The sequence below is a fragment of the Trachypithecus francoisi genome, unplaced genomic scaffold (genome assembly GCF_009764315.1).
Source record: "Trachypithecus francoisi isolate TF-2019V2 unplaced genomic scaffold, Tfra_2.0 Contig01474, whole genome shotgun sequence".
Classification (NCBI taxonomy): domain Eukaryota; kingdom Metazoa; phylum Chordata; class Mammalia; order Primates; family Cercopithecidae; genus Trachypithecus; species Trachypithecus francoisi.
The window spans coordinates 1,262,070-1,279,932 of NW_022681435.1; the positions used below are offsets into that span (position 1 = coordinate 1,262,070).

Here is a 17,863-nt window from a genome sequence, read left to right on the forward strand (position 1 = left end):
AACTACTGAGAACGATCCGGTCTCAACTTTCCCCCCACCCTGCACCCCACCCCCCTCGCACACTCACACTCGCACACGCACAGGCACACACACTCGCACACACCACTCCCCTCCGCTTTTCAAAGTAGCTATCAAGAAATTAAAGATGAGCGTCTCTGGAGTGAAAACACGTCCAAAGGGGGAGGGGTGGGGTGACAGGGTGGGGAGGAGTGGAGTGGAGGGTCGGGTCCTGTAATTGTCCAGCACCCTAATTTGTGAAAGAAAGGGGTTATAAAAATTAAAGTCAGGCCCCTGGCAAAGTCCTCGGTCCCTCCGAGGGGGCATCGCGGGGAGGGGCGGGGGGGGCCGGCGGCGAGGGGGAGGGAAGCGGCGGGAGGGGAAGGGGTGTCTCTTCTAGGAGCGCCGGGCGCCGGGAGCCCGCGGCGCTGGAGGCGCGGAGCCGCGTGCGGGGCCGCCGAGCCCGAACCCCGCGCCGCCGGGCGCCTCCGCCCCGCCGAGCCCCGCCGGCGCCGGTACCTACCGCCCGCGCGCGAGAAGGGGCTCTCCGTGCACCGCCGGCGCCGAGGCGGCGTTCATGTCTAACCGCCGCCGCCACCGCCGCCGCCTGCTCCTGCGCCCGCTCCCGCGCCTGCTGCCTCCCCGCCGCCGCCGCTGCCGCCGCCGCCACTACAGATCCGCAGACACACAGCCAAGATCCCTGACTCTTAACACCAACTCTCTTCTCCGGGGAGGGGAGGGGACGGAGGGAAGGGGGGAGGGGGAAACACGCCGAGGCGCACGGAATTGCAAGTTCAGCAAAGAAATGGGTGGGGGGGCTCCGGCGGGGAGACGCGACTTGCTCCGGGTCGGGCAGGCTAGGATGCATCCCCCTCGCACCCACCCCAAGGGAAAAAAAAAAAAAAATCTCAACACCTCCCCCGCCTCGCCAAAAAATACAAACGAAAATTCATCGAGCACCTCATTTTTCCTCAGATCGTCAGTTACAATCTGAAGCCTGAACAGTTCAGTTTTTGCCCGTTGCATCCCTCGGAGGCACTTTGAAATTTATTCGAGTTTACATCCCTTCACTTCTTTCTTTCTCTTACTCTCGTTCCCTCTCACTCACACATCCACACACGGCAAAGCAAGTTTATACTAGGCTGCAAATACACGTGATGCAAAAAGACTTTGCCAAGAGGAACAATATTTTTCTTTTTCGTCTATAAATCAAGCCACATTTTCCTGGGGAGATTTTCGTTTCGGTAGTTTTGCGTTGGGGGCGAAATCTGAATTGCACACTTTCTTTCCCCTCCCTTTTAAGTCATAGAATAGTATAACTGCAAACTTCGAGAAAAAAAAAGGACAATTTTTGGGGGTGGATGTTGTTTTGTTTTTGCACTTGAGTTCCTAGGCACGCTAAGTCCCTGTTCGCCAACACTGTAAGTTTTTAATTCAACATTTACCATTATAGGCCCTGCATGCTCTTAAAACATACTTTTTCACATCACTTTTTAGGATAAAATTTAAGCTTCATAATTCTATCGTTTCGTAATAACAAGCGTGCTTTATCCGGTATATGCAACATAACGCTATTTTAACGTGTGTTTGGAAAAAAAAAACACATTCTACAAACCCTGGTATTGCTAGATGTGCGAGTACATACACAAAATGCATGCACACACTTTTTCCCATTGGCAATTATTTAATAGGTTGTCCCTTTTGTTTTAATAAAACATCGGGATCGACATTTTAAAAATTAAATTCAATTACAAACAGTTTACTCTGACGGCAAATTGAAACGTTACCTTAAATGGCCACAAATATTCTCACAATATTCCAAGGAAAGAGACTTTAAAAAGATAGACAAAAATCTTCTGCAAGTACTTAGTATCTCACATGTGTATCCCCAAAAAGTATTTTAACTGGTACTCAGTCCTGCTCCAGGGATATCCACAGATTACAAGATTATGCACCTGGCTCTGGTTTTTGCATTTTCCACCATAAAACTGCAACAAAATTCCCTCCCCCAAAAAAGAAATCATTAAAAAAAATCCAACAACTTTTTCTTATTGTTTATAAAAAACAAAAATCAACACAGGATAGTTATAATTTTTCCTCAAACAAATCTTGTTGGTGATTTTTTTCTTCTTCTCTCAAGTATTAAACTTGTTCCAAGTTTAGAGGTGTCTCATCATCATCATCCTCCTCCTCATCATCATCACCATGGACTCCCCCGTGGAGTCACATTGATAATAATAGGTTTCCCTGAAAGATACATTGTAATCCATTCACATCCGGGAACTGCGGGCTTATAAAGAGAAGGAGCTGCGGCCGCGGCTGCTCCTCCAGACAATGACTGGGAAGGGGCGGGGCGGGAGCGGGCGACCATAGAGTGGTAAACAGAGCTCCTAGAAAGGCGTCCAAGATGGCGGTGCGCGTCGACCACGCCTCCTCCAGGAGCGGAGGCGGGTGGCGGTCCTCGGGTGGGCGTCGCGCGTGGGGCGGAGCTGCGGGAGTTCCCGAGGCCGAGGTCGTTCGCAGGCCCCATTTCCGTACGCTCTTATTCGTGTTGCCGCTTCTTGGCCGTCCTTGCTCTTTGACACAAAAGTGTAGTTTAGGCATAAATTTACAAATTATACTCCACAGACTTCTGCAGGGAAGTGAGACCCCCCCGAGTTCTCCCTAAGGAAGGCTCGGGAAAGACTGGGCCGACGTCCCTCACAGCAAGCCGACCCTGTTTCTCAGGGAGCCTTGGGTGGTACGGGAAAAGGCCTCTGAGCCAAGTTGGTCCTAGGCTGAAAGAGGGATGTGGGTCCTCTCCTCCAACTCCCTCACCCTATCTTCTTACAGGTCCATGGAAGTGTGAGGACTTTACAAGTCCAGAAAGTCTTCACTTGGAGAAGACCTTCATCTGTTGCTTTGTAGACTCAAGTGTAGTTTGTACCATTAGCCACGACTGACTCAACTTCCATTTCTGGCCAAGCAGTTACCTTCTCTAGCCTGTTTTCTGGTCTGTGAAAAGCAAATAATGCCCACTTTATGAATTTTGTAGTGGATACAGATAAAGATGAAGCCACCGCCGCGAAAGAAATAATTCCTTTCCATGTCTAATTGGTTACTAAATCAACTGAAACCTCTAACCTAGCCAATGGAATTTTAAATGGAAATTTCCCTACTCCAGAAGAATAGCTTTCAGTCCTTGCAACAGAAAAGCAAGTAACAATAATGACAGGTAACACATATAATATGTTTATTATATGCCAAACACTGTTCTTATAATTTCACAAATATTGGTTACTTTAAGCCTAAGAATAACCCTATGGAGTGTGTGTAACTACCCTATTTTGTATATTGGGCAACAGAAGCAAGTAAAATTGGGTAGCTTGACCCAGGGAAGAAGTTTTCTAAGTGGTACAAACTTGCCTAACTGTCGCACAACTATATTGAGTGACAGAGCCCACCGTTGAAACCAGTCTGTGATCATAGTCCACATTCAACCATATTCCTATACCATCTGGCAGTGGGAACATCCTAATCTCCATTTTCTGATAAAAGTTTGTGGCAATAACAGAGTTCAGATCGATTTCGGGGATCTTTTATTCACATGTAAGTTTTTACAGAACAAGAATAAAGGCATTTATTGGTGGTTTCCTGTACATTCATACATGGTGAAGATTCCTGTCTTCCATCCCGATTCCGTGTTCCCATCTTAGAATCATATCTTACATGTAGACATTACTTTATACTGCATTATCACAAGCATCATCCCCAATTCTCAGAGTTAACCCCTACAGGCTCTGCTTAGATGATGTAATGAAAAGATCACAAACGTTGTTAGGAGAAATATTCCACTGACTCTACCTCTAGTCATTCTGTGACCTAAGGCCTATTGTCAATGTCTTTTGCTGTAAAATCCAGAGATTAGATTAGATAAAACCCCTTCTAGCTTTTAGGTTTTTAAGACTCCTCATTCCGCTGAATTTCTTTTTTTGTTTTGTTTTATTTTGTTTTGAGACAGAGTGTCACTCTTGCTGTCCAGGCTGGAGTACAATGGCGCAATCTTGGCTCACTGTAACCTCCGCCTCCCAGGTTCAAGTGATTCTCCTGCCTCAGCCTCCCAAGTATCTGGGATTACAGGCATGCGCCACCCCGCTCGGCTAATTTTGTATTTTTTGTAGAGACGGGATTTCTCCATGTTGGTCAGGCTGGTCTCGAACTGCTGACCCTAGGTGATCCACCCACCTTAGCCTCCCAAAGTGCTGGAATTACAAGTGTGAGCCACTGCACCCAGCCACATTCCGCTGAATTTCAAGGGCAATAAATAATCCATCCAGAAACCAGTGATAGGATGAAGTTTGAGATCTAAAGGTATTTGATTGCTAGTCTAGTTGCTTGTTTGTTTTTTGACCCTACAATCAGAAAACAATGGAACCACCCTTCTTATTTTAAATTTCAGAGACAAATGTGGGTGTTTTGTCTTTTTTTTTTTTTTTTTGGTTTTGTTTTTGTTTCTCCTTAATTGTCAGAGAATAACTACTTATTCTGTCAGAGAATTGTCAGAGAATAAGTTATACTTAGAAGATTGGAGGCACCTAAGAAAAGGAGAACCAAGACGATCCTGTGAAACTTAAATAAAAAAGGAGGGTTAGTAGGTATGTTTTGGGGTGTCTCTTCAATTTGCAAACTCCCTTGCCTAGGAACCTGTTCATAAATCCTCATATAGAGGTTTGTCTTAGTCAATTCAGACTGGCCAAAATACCATAGACTGGATGGCTTCAACAGCAGACATTTGTTTTTCACACCACTGGAGGCTACAAAGTCTGACATTAGGATGCCGTCATGGTGAAGTTCTGGAGAGGGCTCTCTTGCTGGCTTGCAAATGATCACCTTCTCACTGAATTCTCACATGGTGGAGAAAGAGCAAACTTTGGTCTTTCTTCCTCTTCTTATGAGAACACTAATGCCATCATGGAGGCTCCCCCTTCATGATCTCAGTTAACCCTAGTTATCTCCCAAAGACTCCATCTCCTAATACTAGCACATTGGGAATTAGGGCTTCAACTGAATTTTGGAGGGGACACAAACATTCAGTTCATAGCAAGGTAGAACTTGATGGGGGTGTCACATGACTCCTTCTTGCCCCATCCCCACCAGCCCCAGCAGATTGGACCCCAGGAACAAAAAGAGGAAGAGCTTGACGGTAGCCTATGGTGAGTGATGGATCAGGCACATCTTGTAGTCAGCGGGCCAGACCTGGTCCCAGCAAGCTAAGCCGTGTGAGAGCCATGGTTATAGGGAAACAAGAACCATGAGTAAGCAGAGGAAGCTGCTCTTCAGATAAGAGAGAGCAGTCTTGGGAGTTCCAAGAAAAGCAGACAAACAATTAAGTCCTAGGAAGAAACGCATAGAGATTATTTCCCAGTTGCTATGAGGAGTGCAGTATCCCCTGTCCATGAGATTGCTAATTCTTGCAATGTTCCCCTTCCCCAGGTGAGTTGACCTAAGTATGTTTCTGATCCTTACTACTAAAGAACTTCATACAAAAAAAGATTCTTTACCTTTCAACATTGTCAAACTGTCATTAACATTTTTTTCTAAAGTAGTGACCGCTATTCTAGGGAGTAAACTAAAAAAATTTGCTTCACTCCCACATGATAGAGATCCTATCTGATTCATTGTGCCACCTATAATCGGAACAGCACAGACACGTGTCATTCATTCCCTTTTCTGTCTCTTTGTGACCTTGGGCAAATTTCACATTATGTCAGATGTAAATAAAAAAAAATTTTTTTAACTATCTTAAATACCTTACGTGACTGGTTAAAATCAAATGAGATAATGTAAATGAAAGTGCTTTGTAAATGACAAATTTCTGTCAAATATAAGGCATCATTATGGCATGAGCTGAGTTAATGCCCAAAGATAATGCTTCTTTCACAGTAGTATGGAAGGAGTGGCAAATATTTATACCCCATGGATTCGTAGACAGAAACAAATTATATGTTCAAGGGTACTTGGTCTAAAGCCCTCATTTGTAGTTGAGAATGTCAAGGCTCAAGTGGGATGACTGGGCCAAGGTCATGTCGTTAATGAGCAGCATAGCCAGGCAGCCCTCTGGTAATCCAGAATGCCCTACTATTCTCCTTCAAATTCCATCCAGTTTGTTCTCCCTGAGTCCCACCTATGTTAAAATAAACAAGCAAATAAAGCCACAAACAACAACAAAAATTAGCTGTCTGATGCTCTAATGAAATTCATCCAAAGATGCAGCAAGTAATTTTTGAGCATCTACCTTGTGTCAGCAGCCATTCTCTCAGGACCTGAGGCAAAAATGTAGGGAAAAAAAAATCAGAATGAGATAAATGTCAAGGGCAGTCTTGATTGAATGGCTAAGTCACAGTAAGCAAGATACAACCTGTGGCAAATGTGTAGAAAGGGAAGACTGTCCCAGCATATTTTTAGGTTGATATGTCAAATGGGTATAACCAGCTAGGACCTCAATCTGGAGCCCTACTCACACTGTAAGTCTGAGTCAGAAAGGCAGCTGACAAGAGGGATGGGGAGAGCTTCAGCCAGTTTGTGTGAAAGAAGTCCAGAGATTTATGAGACACAGAGTCCTCTACACACCCCAGGGCCTTTGCATATGCTGGTTAATTCTTTCTGTCACTGTTCACAAGGTTAACTCCACGTCATCCATCCTTCTGGTCTCAACTTAAACATCACCTCCTCCTAACTAGACCTTCCTAACTATTCTGTCTAAAGTAAGCACTCGATCGTGTTATTCTCTGCCATAAAATTAGCTTAGGGAATAATGCATTTCCTTTTACGTTGCCCATCATCAGACTGTAGACTCCACAATGCCAGAGTACATGAATCTTGTGCACTCCATGTCTCTGCAGTGCCTGGCACTTATAAAGTATTCAATAACTATTTGTTAAATAAATGAATGAATAATCTGTCTGTACCCTCAAGATGCACACTTTACCCTGAAGGGTACAACTTTTACATTTTTTCAAATCAGTTTTTCTTGGGGTTTCATTTTAGCTTGATGTCATTGTTAGTAAATGTTGCTGGTGAGTTTGATTTCCAGCAGGCTACTGACTCCTGTCACTTAAGTTCTAGACCCTAAAGGTATAACTACGATAATTGCCTTACTTTACCAAGCCGTGGGGACAGTGTCTTCATTATTGTTAATACAATATAAGGTGCTGTCATCATACTGCTTAACTATTATAACATTTTAACATTTTACAGAGGAGGAGACTGACGCAGCCGCATACGGCAGAGCTGAGATTTAAACATAGGTAGACCATGCTTCTCCTTACAGCTCAGTGACATACGCCATGGCTTTAGGTCATGGCCAATTGCAGGAAAGATCTGCATGTGCCAAACTTTAAACTTGCAGCACACACAAGGGAAGGCAGGACCACCCAGGTACAGACAAAATACTCTCTAGCTGACAACCTCATTTCTTCTCTGGATCTCCATTCCTGCCCTAGTCTCCCACTCTGCAAGTCCTCCACAAAAAAAAATGACAAAACCCTTAAAATAGAACAGTCAAACTGCAACAGAGAAAACAGTTTTATGATTAGAAGGAGCCTTCTCTGAGGCTGCCACTAAATCTTTTGAGTCTTATTTAAATTAATGTAACTTCATGGACACTAAGAATGAAAGATTGTCAAAGATGCATTTTCCCCTTTTCCTTTCCCAAACCCCCAAAACACCTAAAAGTAGGAAAAATCAAAATTCTGCCTTGGCAGGATTATGATTCAATTCACTGTCTTTCCTCAACACCTTCTACCATTATTTCTACATGGGTCCCACTGTGCACAATTATTGGTTTATTATGTTCTCTGTTTTCAGTGCATGTTCCCTCTTCAAAGGTGAAGAGCAGGTCTTTGTATCCTTAAGACCCAACACACTGCATAGTGCATAAGTATTCCTCCAGGAATGACCCAGAAAATTAAGCAATTTTGGAAATCAAGTCATACATAACAGATTGATGTTTAAGATAATAAACCTTCCTTAATAGACCTAGACACATACAGAGTAGAATTTAGATTTTGCCTGCTTTTAGATGGTTTGGGACTTTAGGAAAAGGAAAAGGAAAAAAATAAAATTTTAACAATCTTTCATTCTGAGTGTCCATGGAATTTTGGTAATTAAAAGAAGACTGAAAAAGATTTAGTACTAGCCTTCTAGAAGTTTCCTCCTAATCATAAAACTGTTTTTCTGTTGCAGCCTGAGTGTTCTATTTTAAGGGTTTTGTCTTTTTTTTTTTTTTTTTTTTTTTTTTTTTGGAGGACTTGCAGATTTCTAGGGCCAGAATAGAGATCCAGAGAAGAAATGAAGTTGTAGGCTAGAGAGCATTTTGTCTGTACCTCCGTGGTCTTATTTTCCCTTGCGTGTGCTGAAAGTTTAAAAATCAGCACATACAGGCCAGGCGCAGTGGCTCGCCCCTGTAATCCCAGCACTTTGAGAGGCCGAGGTGGGTGGATCACTTGAGGTCAGGAGTTCGTGACCAGCCTGGCCAACATGGTGAAACCCCGTGTCTACTAAAAATATGAAAATTAGCCTGGAGTGATGGCACATGCCTATCCCAGGTACTCAGGAGGCTGAGACGGGAGAATAGCTTGAACCCGGGAGGTGGAGGTTGCAGTGAGCCGAGATGGTGCCACTGCACTCCAGTCTGGATGACAGAACAAGACTCCATCTCAAAAAAAAAAAAAAAAAAAAATCAGCACATGCAAATCTTCTCTGCATTGGCTGTCACATAAAGCTGTGGCACATGTCACTGAGCTGTAAGCAGAAGTTTGGTCTACTTTTGTTTAAATCTCAGCTCTGCCATATGCAGCTCTGTGACCTTGGACCTGTACCTCTAAGCCTCCCTTTTCTCATCTATTAAAAGGGTATATGCTCTGTCATAAAATTATTATATCAGATTAAATATAAAATACTAGCAAAAGCACTTAGCTCATTCAACAATTGTAACTCAGTAATTAGGATATATATATATGCTTTAATGCCACATTTTTCATATGTCGACTCAAGTGTTAAAACTCAGGAAGTTTGGATCCATTAGCTCTTTTTCACAATGCACGGAACCTTTAGAATCATGCATGTGACAGCAGTGATCAGATGTGCCTGAGAAGAACACATTTCTTTAATGGTCATGAAATTGATTTAGATCAACTTTTCGTTTTTTGTTTGTTTGAAGTGAAATTGCATAACAGAAAATACTAACATGCATCATAACAATTAAGAGTATTGCTGATTTACAAAAGTCTTGCTTCAGTTGTATAATATACAGTATAGTACATGCATACTAGGTTATCATAAAAAATGTTTATAGCCACTGCTCAAGTAGATGGGTGATATGGTTTGACTCTGTGTCTCCACCCAAATATCACGTCAAATTGTAATCCTCAGTGTTGGAGGAGGGGCCTGATAGGAGGTGATTGAATCATGGGGGCGGACTCCCCTTGCTGTTCTCGTAATAGTGACTGACTTCTCACGAGATCTGGTTGTTGAAAAGTGTGTAGACCTCCTGCTTCGCTCTCTCTCTCCTGCTCTGCCATGTGAATATGTGCCTGCTTCCCCTTTGTCTGCCATGATTGTAAGTTTCCTGAGGCCTCACCAGCCATGCTTCCTGTACAGTCTGTGAACTGTGAGTCAATTAAACCTCTTTTCTTCATAAATTACCCAGACTTAGCTAGTTTCTTATAGCAATGTGAGAACAGTCTAATGCAATGGGCCTCACTGCTTTGCTAACAAGGGTATTCATGAAGCCTATTATGGGATCATATGGAGAGGAGAAAACAAAGCTAATCATCTTTGCATTCTGTTTCTTCACAAATTGCTTGGTATTTCAAACCCAAGAGCCACTTTCCTCCTTCCCTCTCCCCCAAAGAAAAGGAGATGGTTAAAAAGGCTGGATCATCTGAGGTCAGGAGTTTGAGACCAGCCTGGTCAACTTGGTGAAAGCCTGTCTTTATTAAAAAAAAATGCAAAAATTAGCTGGGTGTGGTGGTGTGTGCCTGCAATCGCAGCTACACGGGAGGCCAAGGCAGGAGAATCACTTGAACCTGGGAAGCGGAGGTTGCAGTGAGCCAAAATCGCACCACTGCACTCCAGCCTAGGGGACAGAGCAAGACTCTGTCTCAAAAAAATAAAATAAAATAAAATAAAATAATAAAGGTTTAAAAAGAGTAAACAATGTAGAAAGAATAAAAGACATTTTGGAAAACAGAGAATCTTTTGCCTATTCCCAAGCACAATAAAATAATTGCAGTTAATATATCTAATCTAGCTTTTAAAATCTTCCAAAACCTGCCCTCCAACCCCACCCCCACCTAACTTCTCCAACTTTATTTCCATATCCTTCCCTAAAGGAAGTCTTTGCTCTAGCCAATTAAGCATAGGACTCATGATATTGAGGACACAAGGCATAGAGCAGTTTGTCTATGAAAAGCACTATGCAAGGGGCAATGAAGAATTCATCCAAGATGAAAAACTGGGGCCCTTAACCTTCCAGCCTTTACATGCTAATGGGTAGGCTAGACAAAAATAAATCTCCAAACCCCTGACAAACTATACAGAGAGTTATCAAGAGGTAAAATCATGCCATAACACTATAATGCAAGGAGTCTTTGCTATCAGCTGGAGAGATCTTAGAAACCTTCTTAGAAGAGATGAGACTAGAGTTGAATCTGGAAAGAAAAGTGGTACTCCCATGAAGCTGACAGAGAGAAGAATGTCCTGGGCTGAAGCATTAACTCTGGCAAAGTTGGGAAGGCCAGAGAGTAAGGATCTTGTTAGGGTTTGTGAGAAGAACCAAAGGACTAAACTGTTAAAACTCAGCAAATTTGGATCCATAGGCCTGTTTTCTATTTTCTGTTTTTTTTATTATACTTTAAGTTCTGGGATACACGTGCAGAACACACAGGTTTGTTACATAAGTATACATGGGCCATTGGCATTTTTTCACAATGCATGGAACCATTAGGATGATCACATCGCAGCAGTTATAAGATATGCCTGAGCAGAACATTCTGGAAGCAACATGGAGGATGAATAAAGGTAAGAAGAAACTGAAGGCAGAGACCAGTTGAAAGCTACTGCAGTTCACTTAACTAGTGCTTATGAGATTCTGAAATAGGGCTGTGGCTATGGCCATGAAAACGAGAGAACTCATTCAAGAAATGCTGTGTATAGGTTAGCAGAAAAGCCATCAGCGTTGTGAAGCAATAGAAAAATCAATTCAAACTGGCTTAAATCATAAAGGGCTTGCAAATCCAAAAAGGTTTAGAGCCATCAAATACAGCTCCAGCTTTGTTTCTCTACTTTTCTCTCAGCTCAGCCCAATTTTAGGTCAGGCTAACTCCCTCATGATACCAAGATAGCTACCAGTAAAAACGGAAACACTCTGCTGTTTGCCTCTAGATGGAGATAGCTGTTGGTGCCCCCTGAACCTTGACACTAAAGCCTCAGCTGAGGTTAGACTGGACCACTTTAGGAATACACTTGCCTTTTACCCAAATCATGTCATGACTGGTTTACGTTCATCCCTAAGTAATTATGTTCCTAAGGCTCAAATCTATCAAAGCCTACACTTGGAGCTGAGTGAAGACTATCCTACATAATGCCCAAAGCTTCTCAGCTGGTGGGGAGGGAAGATGAATGTTGAAGATGTTCCCAGCTTTCTGGGCATCTGTGCTACAATGTATTTGTTCTCACCTATTTCCTTCCACAATCCAACTTCCCTTTTGCAGTTGCCTTACACAGGTTCCAGTCTCCCATCAAATCCACCTCAATTCTTCCCTCCCCTCTGAAGTCTGCTCTGACTTCTTGACCTTCCACCATCAGTCAGTGCTCTGAACTCATTTACTTAACACAAAAACTTAACAAAAAGAACAAAACAAAAACAAACAAAAAACTGCAGGCCGGGTGCAGTGGCTCATGCCTGTAATCCCAGCACTTTGGGAGGCCAAGGTGGGCAGATAACTTGAGGCCAGGAGTTCAAGACCAGCCTGGCCAACGTGGTGAAACTCCGTCTCTACTAAAAATACAAAAATTAGCTGGGTGTGGTGTTGGGCACCTGTAGTCCCAGCTACAAGGGAGTCTCAGGCAGGAGAATCACTTGAACCCAGGAGGTGGGGGTTGCAGTGAGCCGAGATCGTGCCACTGCACTCCAGCCTGGGTGACAGAGTGAGACTCTATTGCAAAACAAAAAACTGTGGTACAAAATATATATGATAAAAAGTGAAAAACTGTACAGCTCAATAAATTTTTATGTATATATACATCAGTGTAACCACTATCCAGATCAAGATATTAAATATTTCCAACAACCCAGAAGGCTTCCTCCATCCCATTGGACTTCTGTTGCCACTGATTAGTTTCATCTGTTCTTGAACTTGGAACATCATCCAGTGGAATATATTATCCAGTGTATATTCAAGTGCATCTGGCTTCTGTCACTCATCGTATCTGTGAGATTTGTCCATGTGGTTGCCTGTAGGAGAAGGTTGTTTTGCTTTTTATTGCTCTGTGATACTCCATTGTAGATACAACAATTTATCTACTCAATTTTCCCCCAAATATAGGTTTTCCAAGTTTTGGCTACTATGACTAGAGCTGCCTTTAATATTCTATATATGTATTTTTGTGGATACAGTACTTGTTTCTTTTGAGTGTGTACCTAGGATACACCTATTATATGCCTAGAATTGCTAGGTCACAGATAGCACATTTTAGTTTTAGGAGACACCACCAAACTGTTTTCCAAAGTGGCTTTACCAATTTGCAATCATATCAGCAATGTATGAGATGAACACATTGCTTCTAATATAAACTATTATAATCTATAGACTTATATATTGCTGCTGCCTCCTCAATTAGACTCTAAACCTCTAAAGGGTCAGTACTCTCCTAGAGAGCTTCATTGTTCCAATGTCTAATATTGTGTTCTGCACAGGGATGGTGGAGCCATACACATGGACTCCAATATTATCCACTTTGTCCATTCTCACAGGTGTGACCTCTGGGCGAAGGAAGGTTGTCCAAATGGACTTCCCACCTCAGCTATACCTGGACCAGAAGTGGTTACCCTCATGTACCCCTAGGCCACAGTATCCAGGCTTTGCCACCCAGATAGGTTCTTCTACCCTCTGGTGGCATTCCTCTTTGGGACCATTGGAGTGTAGTTGACTGTCCATATTTGTGGGATCCACTTCTGTGGATTCAACCAGCCACAGATCAACAATACTGTATTCAAAAAAAAATCTGTATTGAATATATAAGACTATTTTTTGGCCATTATTTCCTACACAATAGAGTGTAACAAGTATTTACAAAGAATTTACATTGCATTAGGTATTACTAGTAATCTGGAGATGATTTAAAGTATATGGAGGACATATGGCAAGATGGCCGAATAGAAACAGCTTTAGTCTCCAGCTCCCAGCGCGAGCGACACAGAAGACCGGTGATTTCTGCATTTTCAACTGAGGTACTGGGTTTATCTCACTAGGGAGTGCCGGACAATCGGTGCTGGTCAGCTGTTGCAGTCTGACCAGCCAGAGCCGAAGCAGGGCGAGGCATCGCCTCATCTGGGAAGCGCAAGGGGGAAGGGAATCCCTTTTCCTAGCCAGGGGAACTGAGACACACAACACCTGGAAAATCGGGTAACTCCCACCCCAATACTGCACTTTAAACAAACGGGCACACCAGGAGATTATAACCCACACCTGGCCAGGAGGGTCCCACGCCCACGGAGCCTTCCTCATTGCTAGCACAGCATTCTGCGATCTAACTGCAAGGCAGCAGCGAGGCTGGGGGAGGGGCGCCCGCCATTGCTGAGGCTTAACTATGTAAACAAAGCCCTGGGAACTGGGTGGAGCTCACAGCAGCTCAAGGAGGCCTGCCAGTCTCTGTAGACTCCACCTCTGGGAACAGGGCACAGCTAAACAACAACAACAACAACAACAAAAAGCAGCAGAAACCTCTGCAGACACAAACGACTCTGTCTGACAGCTTTGAAGAGAGCAGTGGATCTCCTAACACGGAGGTTGAGATCTGAGAACGGACAGACTGCCTGCTCAAGTGGGTCCCTGACCCCTGAGTAGCCTAAGTAGGAGACATCCTCCACTAGGGGCAGACCAACACCCCACACCTCACATGGTGGAGTACACCCCTGAGACGAAGCTTCCAAAGCAAGAATCAGACAGGTACACATGCTGTTCAGCAGTATTCTATATTCCTCAGCCTCTGCTGCTGACACCCAGGCAAACAGGGTCTGGAGTGGACCTCAAGCAATCTCCAACAGACCTACAGCTGAGGGTCCTGACTGTTAGAAGGAAAACTAACAAACAGGAAGGACACCCACACCAAAACCCCATCAGTACGTCACCATCATCATCAACCACCAGAGGCAGATAAAACCACAAAAATGGGGAAAAAGCAGGGCAGAAAAGCTGGAAATTCAAAAAATAAGAGTGCATCTCCCCCTCCAAAGGAACGCAGCTCATCGCCAGCAACGGATCAAAGCTGGACGGAGAATGACTTTGACGAGATGAGAGAAGAAGGCTTCAGTCCATCAAACCTCTCAGAGCTAAAGGAGGAATTACATACCCAGCGCAAAGAAACTAAAAATCTTGAAAAAAGAGTGGAAGAATTGATAACTAGAATAATTAATGCAGAGAAGGCCATAAACGAAATGACAGAGATGAAAACCATGACATGAGAAATACGTGACAAATGCACAAGCTTCAGTAACTGACTCGATCAACTGGAAGAAAGAGTATCAGCGATTGAGGATCAAATGAATGAAATGAAGCGAGAAGAGAAATCTAAAGAAAAAAGAAGAAAAAGAAATGAACAAAGCCTGCAAGAAGTATGGGATTATGTAAAAAGACCAAATCTATGTCTGATTGAGGTGCCTGAAAGTGAGGGAGAAAATGGAACCAACTTGGAAAACACTCTTCAGGATATCATCCAGAAGAACTTCCCCAACCTAGTAGGGCAGGCCAACATTCAAATTCAGGAAATACAGAGAACGCCACAAAGATACTCCTCGAGAAGAGCAACTCCAAGGCACATAATTGCCAGATTCACCAAAGTTGAAATGAAGGAAAAAATCTTAAGGGCAGCCAGAGAGAAAGATCGGGTTACCCACAAAGGAAAGCCCATCAGACTAACAGCAGATCTCTCAGCAGAAACTCTACAAGCCAGAAGAGAGTGGGGAGCCAATATTCAACATTCTTAAAGAAAAGAATTTTCAACCCAGAATTTCATATCCAGCCAAACTAAGTTTCATAAGTGAAGGAGAAATAAAATCCTTTACAGATAAGCAAATGCTTAGAGATTTTCTCACCACCAGGCCTGCCTTATGAGAGACCCTGAAGGAAGCCCTAAACATGGAAAGGAACAACCGGTACCAGCCATTGCAAAAACATGCCAAAATGTAAAGACCATCGAGGCTAGGAAGAAACTGCATCAACTAACGAGCAAAATAACCAGTTAATATCATAATGGCAGGATCAAGTTCACACATAACAATATTAACCTTAAATGTAAATGGACTAAATGCTCCAATTAAAAGACACAGACTGGCAAACTGCATAAAGAGTCAAGACCCATCAGTTTGCTGTATTCAGGAGACCCATCTCACATGCAGAGACATACATAGGCTCAAAATAAAGGGATGGAGGAAGATCTACCAAGCAAATGGAGGGAAAAAAAAGCAGGGGTTGCAATCCTAGTCTCTGATAAAATAGACTTTAAACCATCAAAGATCAAAAGAGACAAAGAAGGCATCAATTCAAGACAAAGAAGGGATCAATTCAACAGGAAGAGCTAACTATCCTAAATATATATGCACCCAATACAGGAGCACCCAGATTCATAAAGCAAGTCCTTAGAGACTTACAAAGAGACTTAGACTCCCATACAATAATAATGGGAGACTTCAACACCCCACTGTCAACATTAGACAGATCAACGAGACAGAAAGTTAACAAGGATATCCAGGAATTGAACTCATCTCTGCAGCAAGCAGACCTAATAGACATCTACAGAACTCTCCACCCCAAATCAACAGAATATACATTCTTCTCAGCACCACATCACACTTATTCCAAAATTGACCACACAATTGGAAGTAAAGCACTCCTCAGCAAATGTACAAGAACAGAAATTATAACAAACTGTCTCTCAGACCACAGTGCAATCAAACTAGAACTCAGGACTAAGAAACTCAATCAAAACTGCTCAACTACATGGAAACTGAATAACCTGCTCCTGAATGACTACTGGGTACATAACGAAATGAAGGCAGAAATAAAGATGTTCTTTGAAACCAATGAGAACAAAGATACAACATACCAGAATCTCTGGGACACATTTAAAGCAGTGTATAGAGGGAAATTTATAGCACTAAATGCCCACAAGAGAAAGCAGGAAAGATCTAAAATTAACACTCTAACATCACAATTAAAAGAACTAGAGAAGCAAGAGCAAACACATTCAAAAGCTAGCAGAAGGCAAGAAATAACTAAGATCAGAGCAGAACTGAAGGAGATAGAGACACAAAAAACCCTCCAAAAAATCAATGAATCCAGGAGTTGGTTTTTTGAAAAGATCAACAAAATTGATAGACCGCTAGCAAGACTACTAAAGAAGAAAAGAGAGAAGAATCAAATAGACGCAATAAAAAATGATAAAGGGGATATCACCACGGACCCCACAGAAATACAAACTACCATCAGAGAATACTATAAACACCTCTACGCAAATCAACTAGAAAATCTAGAAGAAATGGATAATTTCCTGGACACTTACACTCTCCCAAGACTAAACCAGGAAGAAGCTGGATCCCTGAATAGACCAATAGCAGCCTCTGAAATTGAGGCAATAATTAATAGCCTACCAACCAAAAAAAGTCCAGGACCAGATGGATTCACAGCTGAATTCTACCAGAGGTACAAGGAGGAGCTGGTACCATTTCTTCTGAAACTATTCCAATCAATAGAAAAAGAGGGAATCCTCCCTAACTCATTTTATGAGGCCAACATCATCCTGATACCAAAGCCTGGCAGAGACACAACAAAAAAAGAGAATTTTAGACCAATATCCCTGATGAACATCGATGCAAAAATCCTCAATAAAATACTGGCAAACCAGATCCAGCAGCACATCAAAAAGCTTATCCACCATGATCAAGTGGGCTTCATCCCTGGGATGCAAGGCTGGTTCAACATACACAAATCAATAAATGTAATCCAGCATATAAACAGAACCAACGACAAAAACCACATGATTATCTCAATAGATGCAGAAAAGGCCTTTGACAAAATTCAACAGCCCTTCATGCTAAAAACGTTCAATAAATTCGGTATTGATGGAACATATCTCAAAATAATAAGAGCTATTTATGACAAACTCACAGCCAATATCATACTGAATGGGCAAAAACTGGAAAAATTCCCTTTGAAATCTGGCACAAGACAGGGATGTCCTCTCTCACCACTCCTATTCAACATAGTCTTGGAAGTTCTGGCTAGGGCAATCAGGCAAGAGAAAGAAATAAAACGTATTCAGTTAGGAAAAGAAGAAGTCAAATTGTCCCTGTTTGCAGATGACATGATTGTATATTTAGAAAACCCCATTGTCTCAGCCCAGAATCTCCTTAAGCTGATAAGAAACTTCAGCAAAGTCTCAGCATACAAAATTAATGTGCAAAAATCACAAGCATTCTTATACACCAGTAACAGACAAGCAGAGAGCCAAATCACAAATGAACTTCCATTCACAATTGCTTCAAAGAGAATAAAATACCTAGGAATCCAACTTACAAGGGATGTAAAGGACCTCTTCAAGGAGAACT

The 17,863-nt window shown here is 42.6% G+C and overlaps 1 protein-coding gene across 10 annotated transcripts in view; it reads right to left on the minus strand.

Moving 5' to 3' along the window:
* Positions 1 to 2,328, minus strand: part of TCF4 (transcription factor 4) — a 369,074-nt gene extending 366,746 nt beyond the window's left edge. For 4 of the 10 annotated variants that reach the window (XM_033238165.1, XM_033238146.1, XM_033238154.1 and 1 more), the window contains exon 1: positions 521 to 847. The gene's annotated coding sequence lies outside the window, so the exon portion shown is untranslated. Of the gene's footprint in view, positions 1 to 520; positions 1,113 to 1,784 lie in introns of those variants that run through there. The other 6 variants (XM_033238226.1, XM_033238190.1, XM_033238208.1 and 3 more) reach the window with 4 other exon arrangements.
* Positions 2,329 to 17,863: the final 15,535 nt, after the last annotated feature.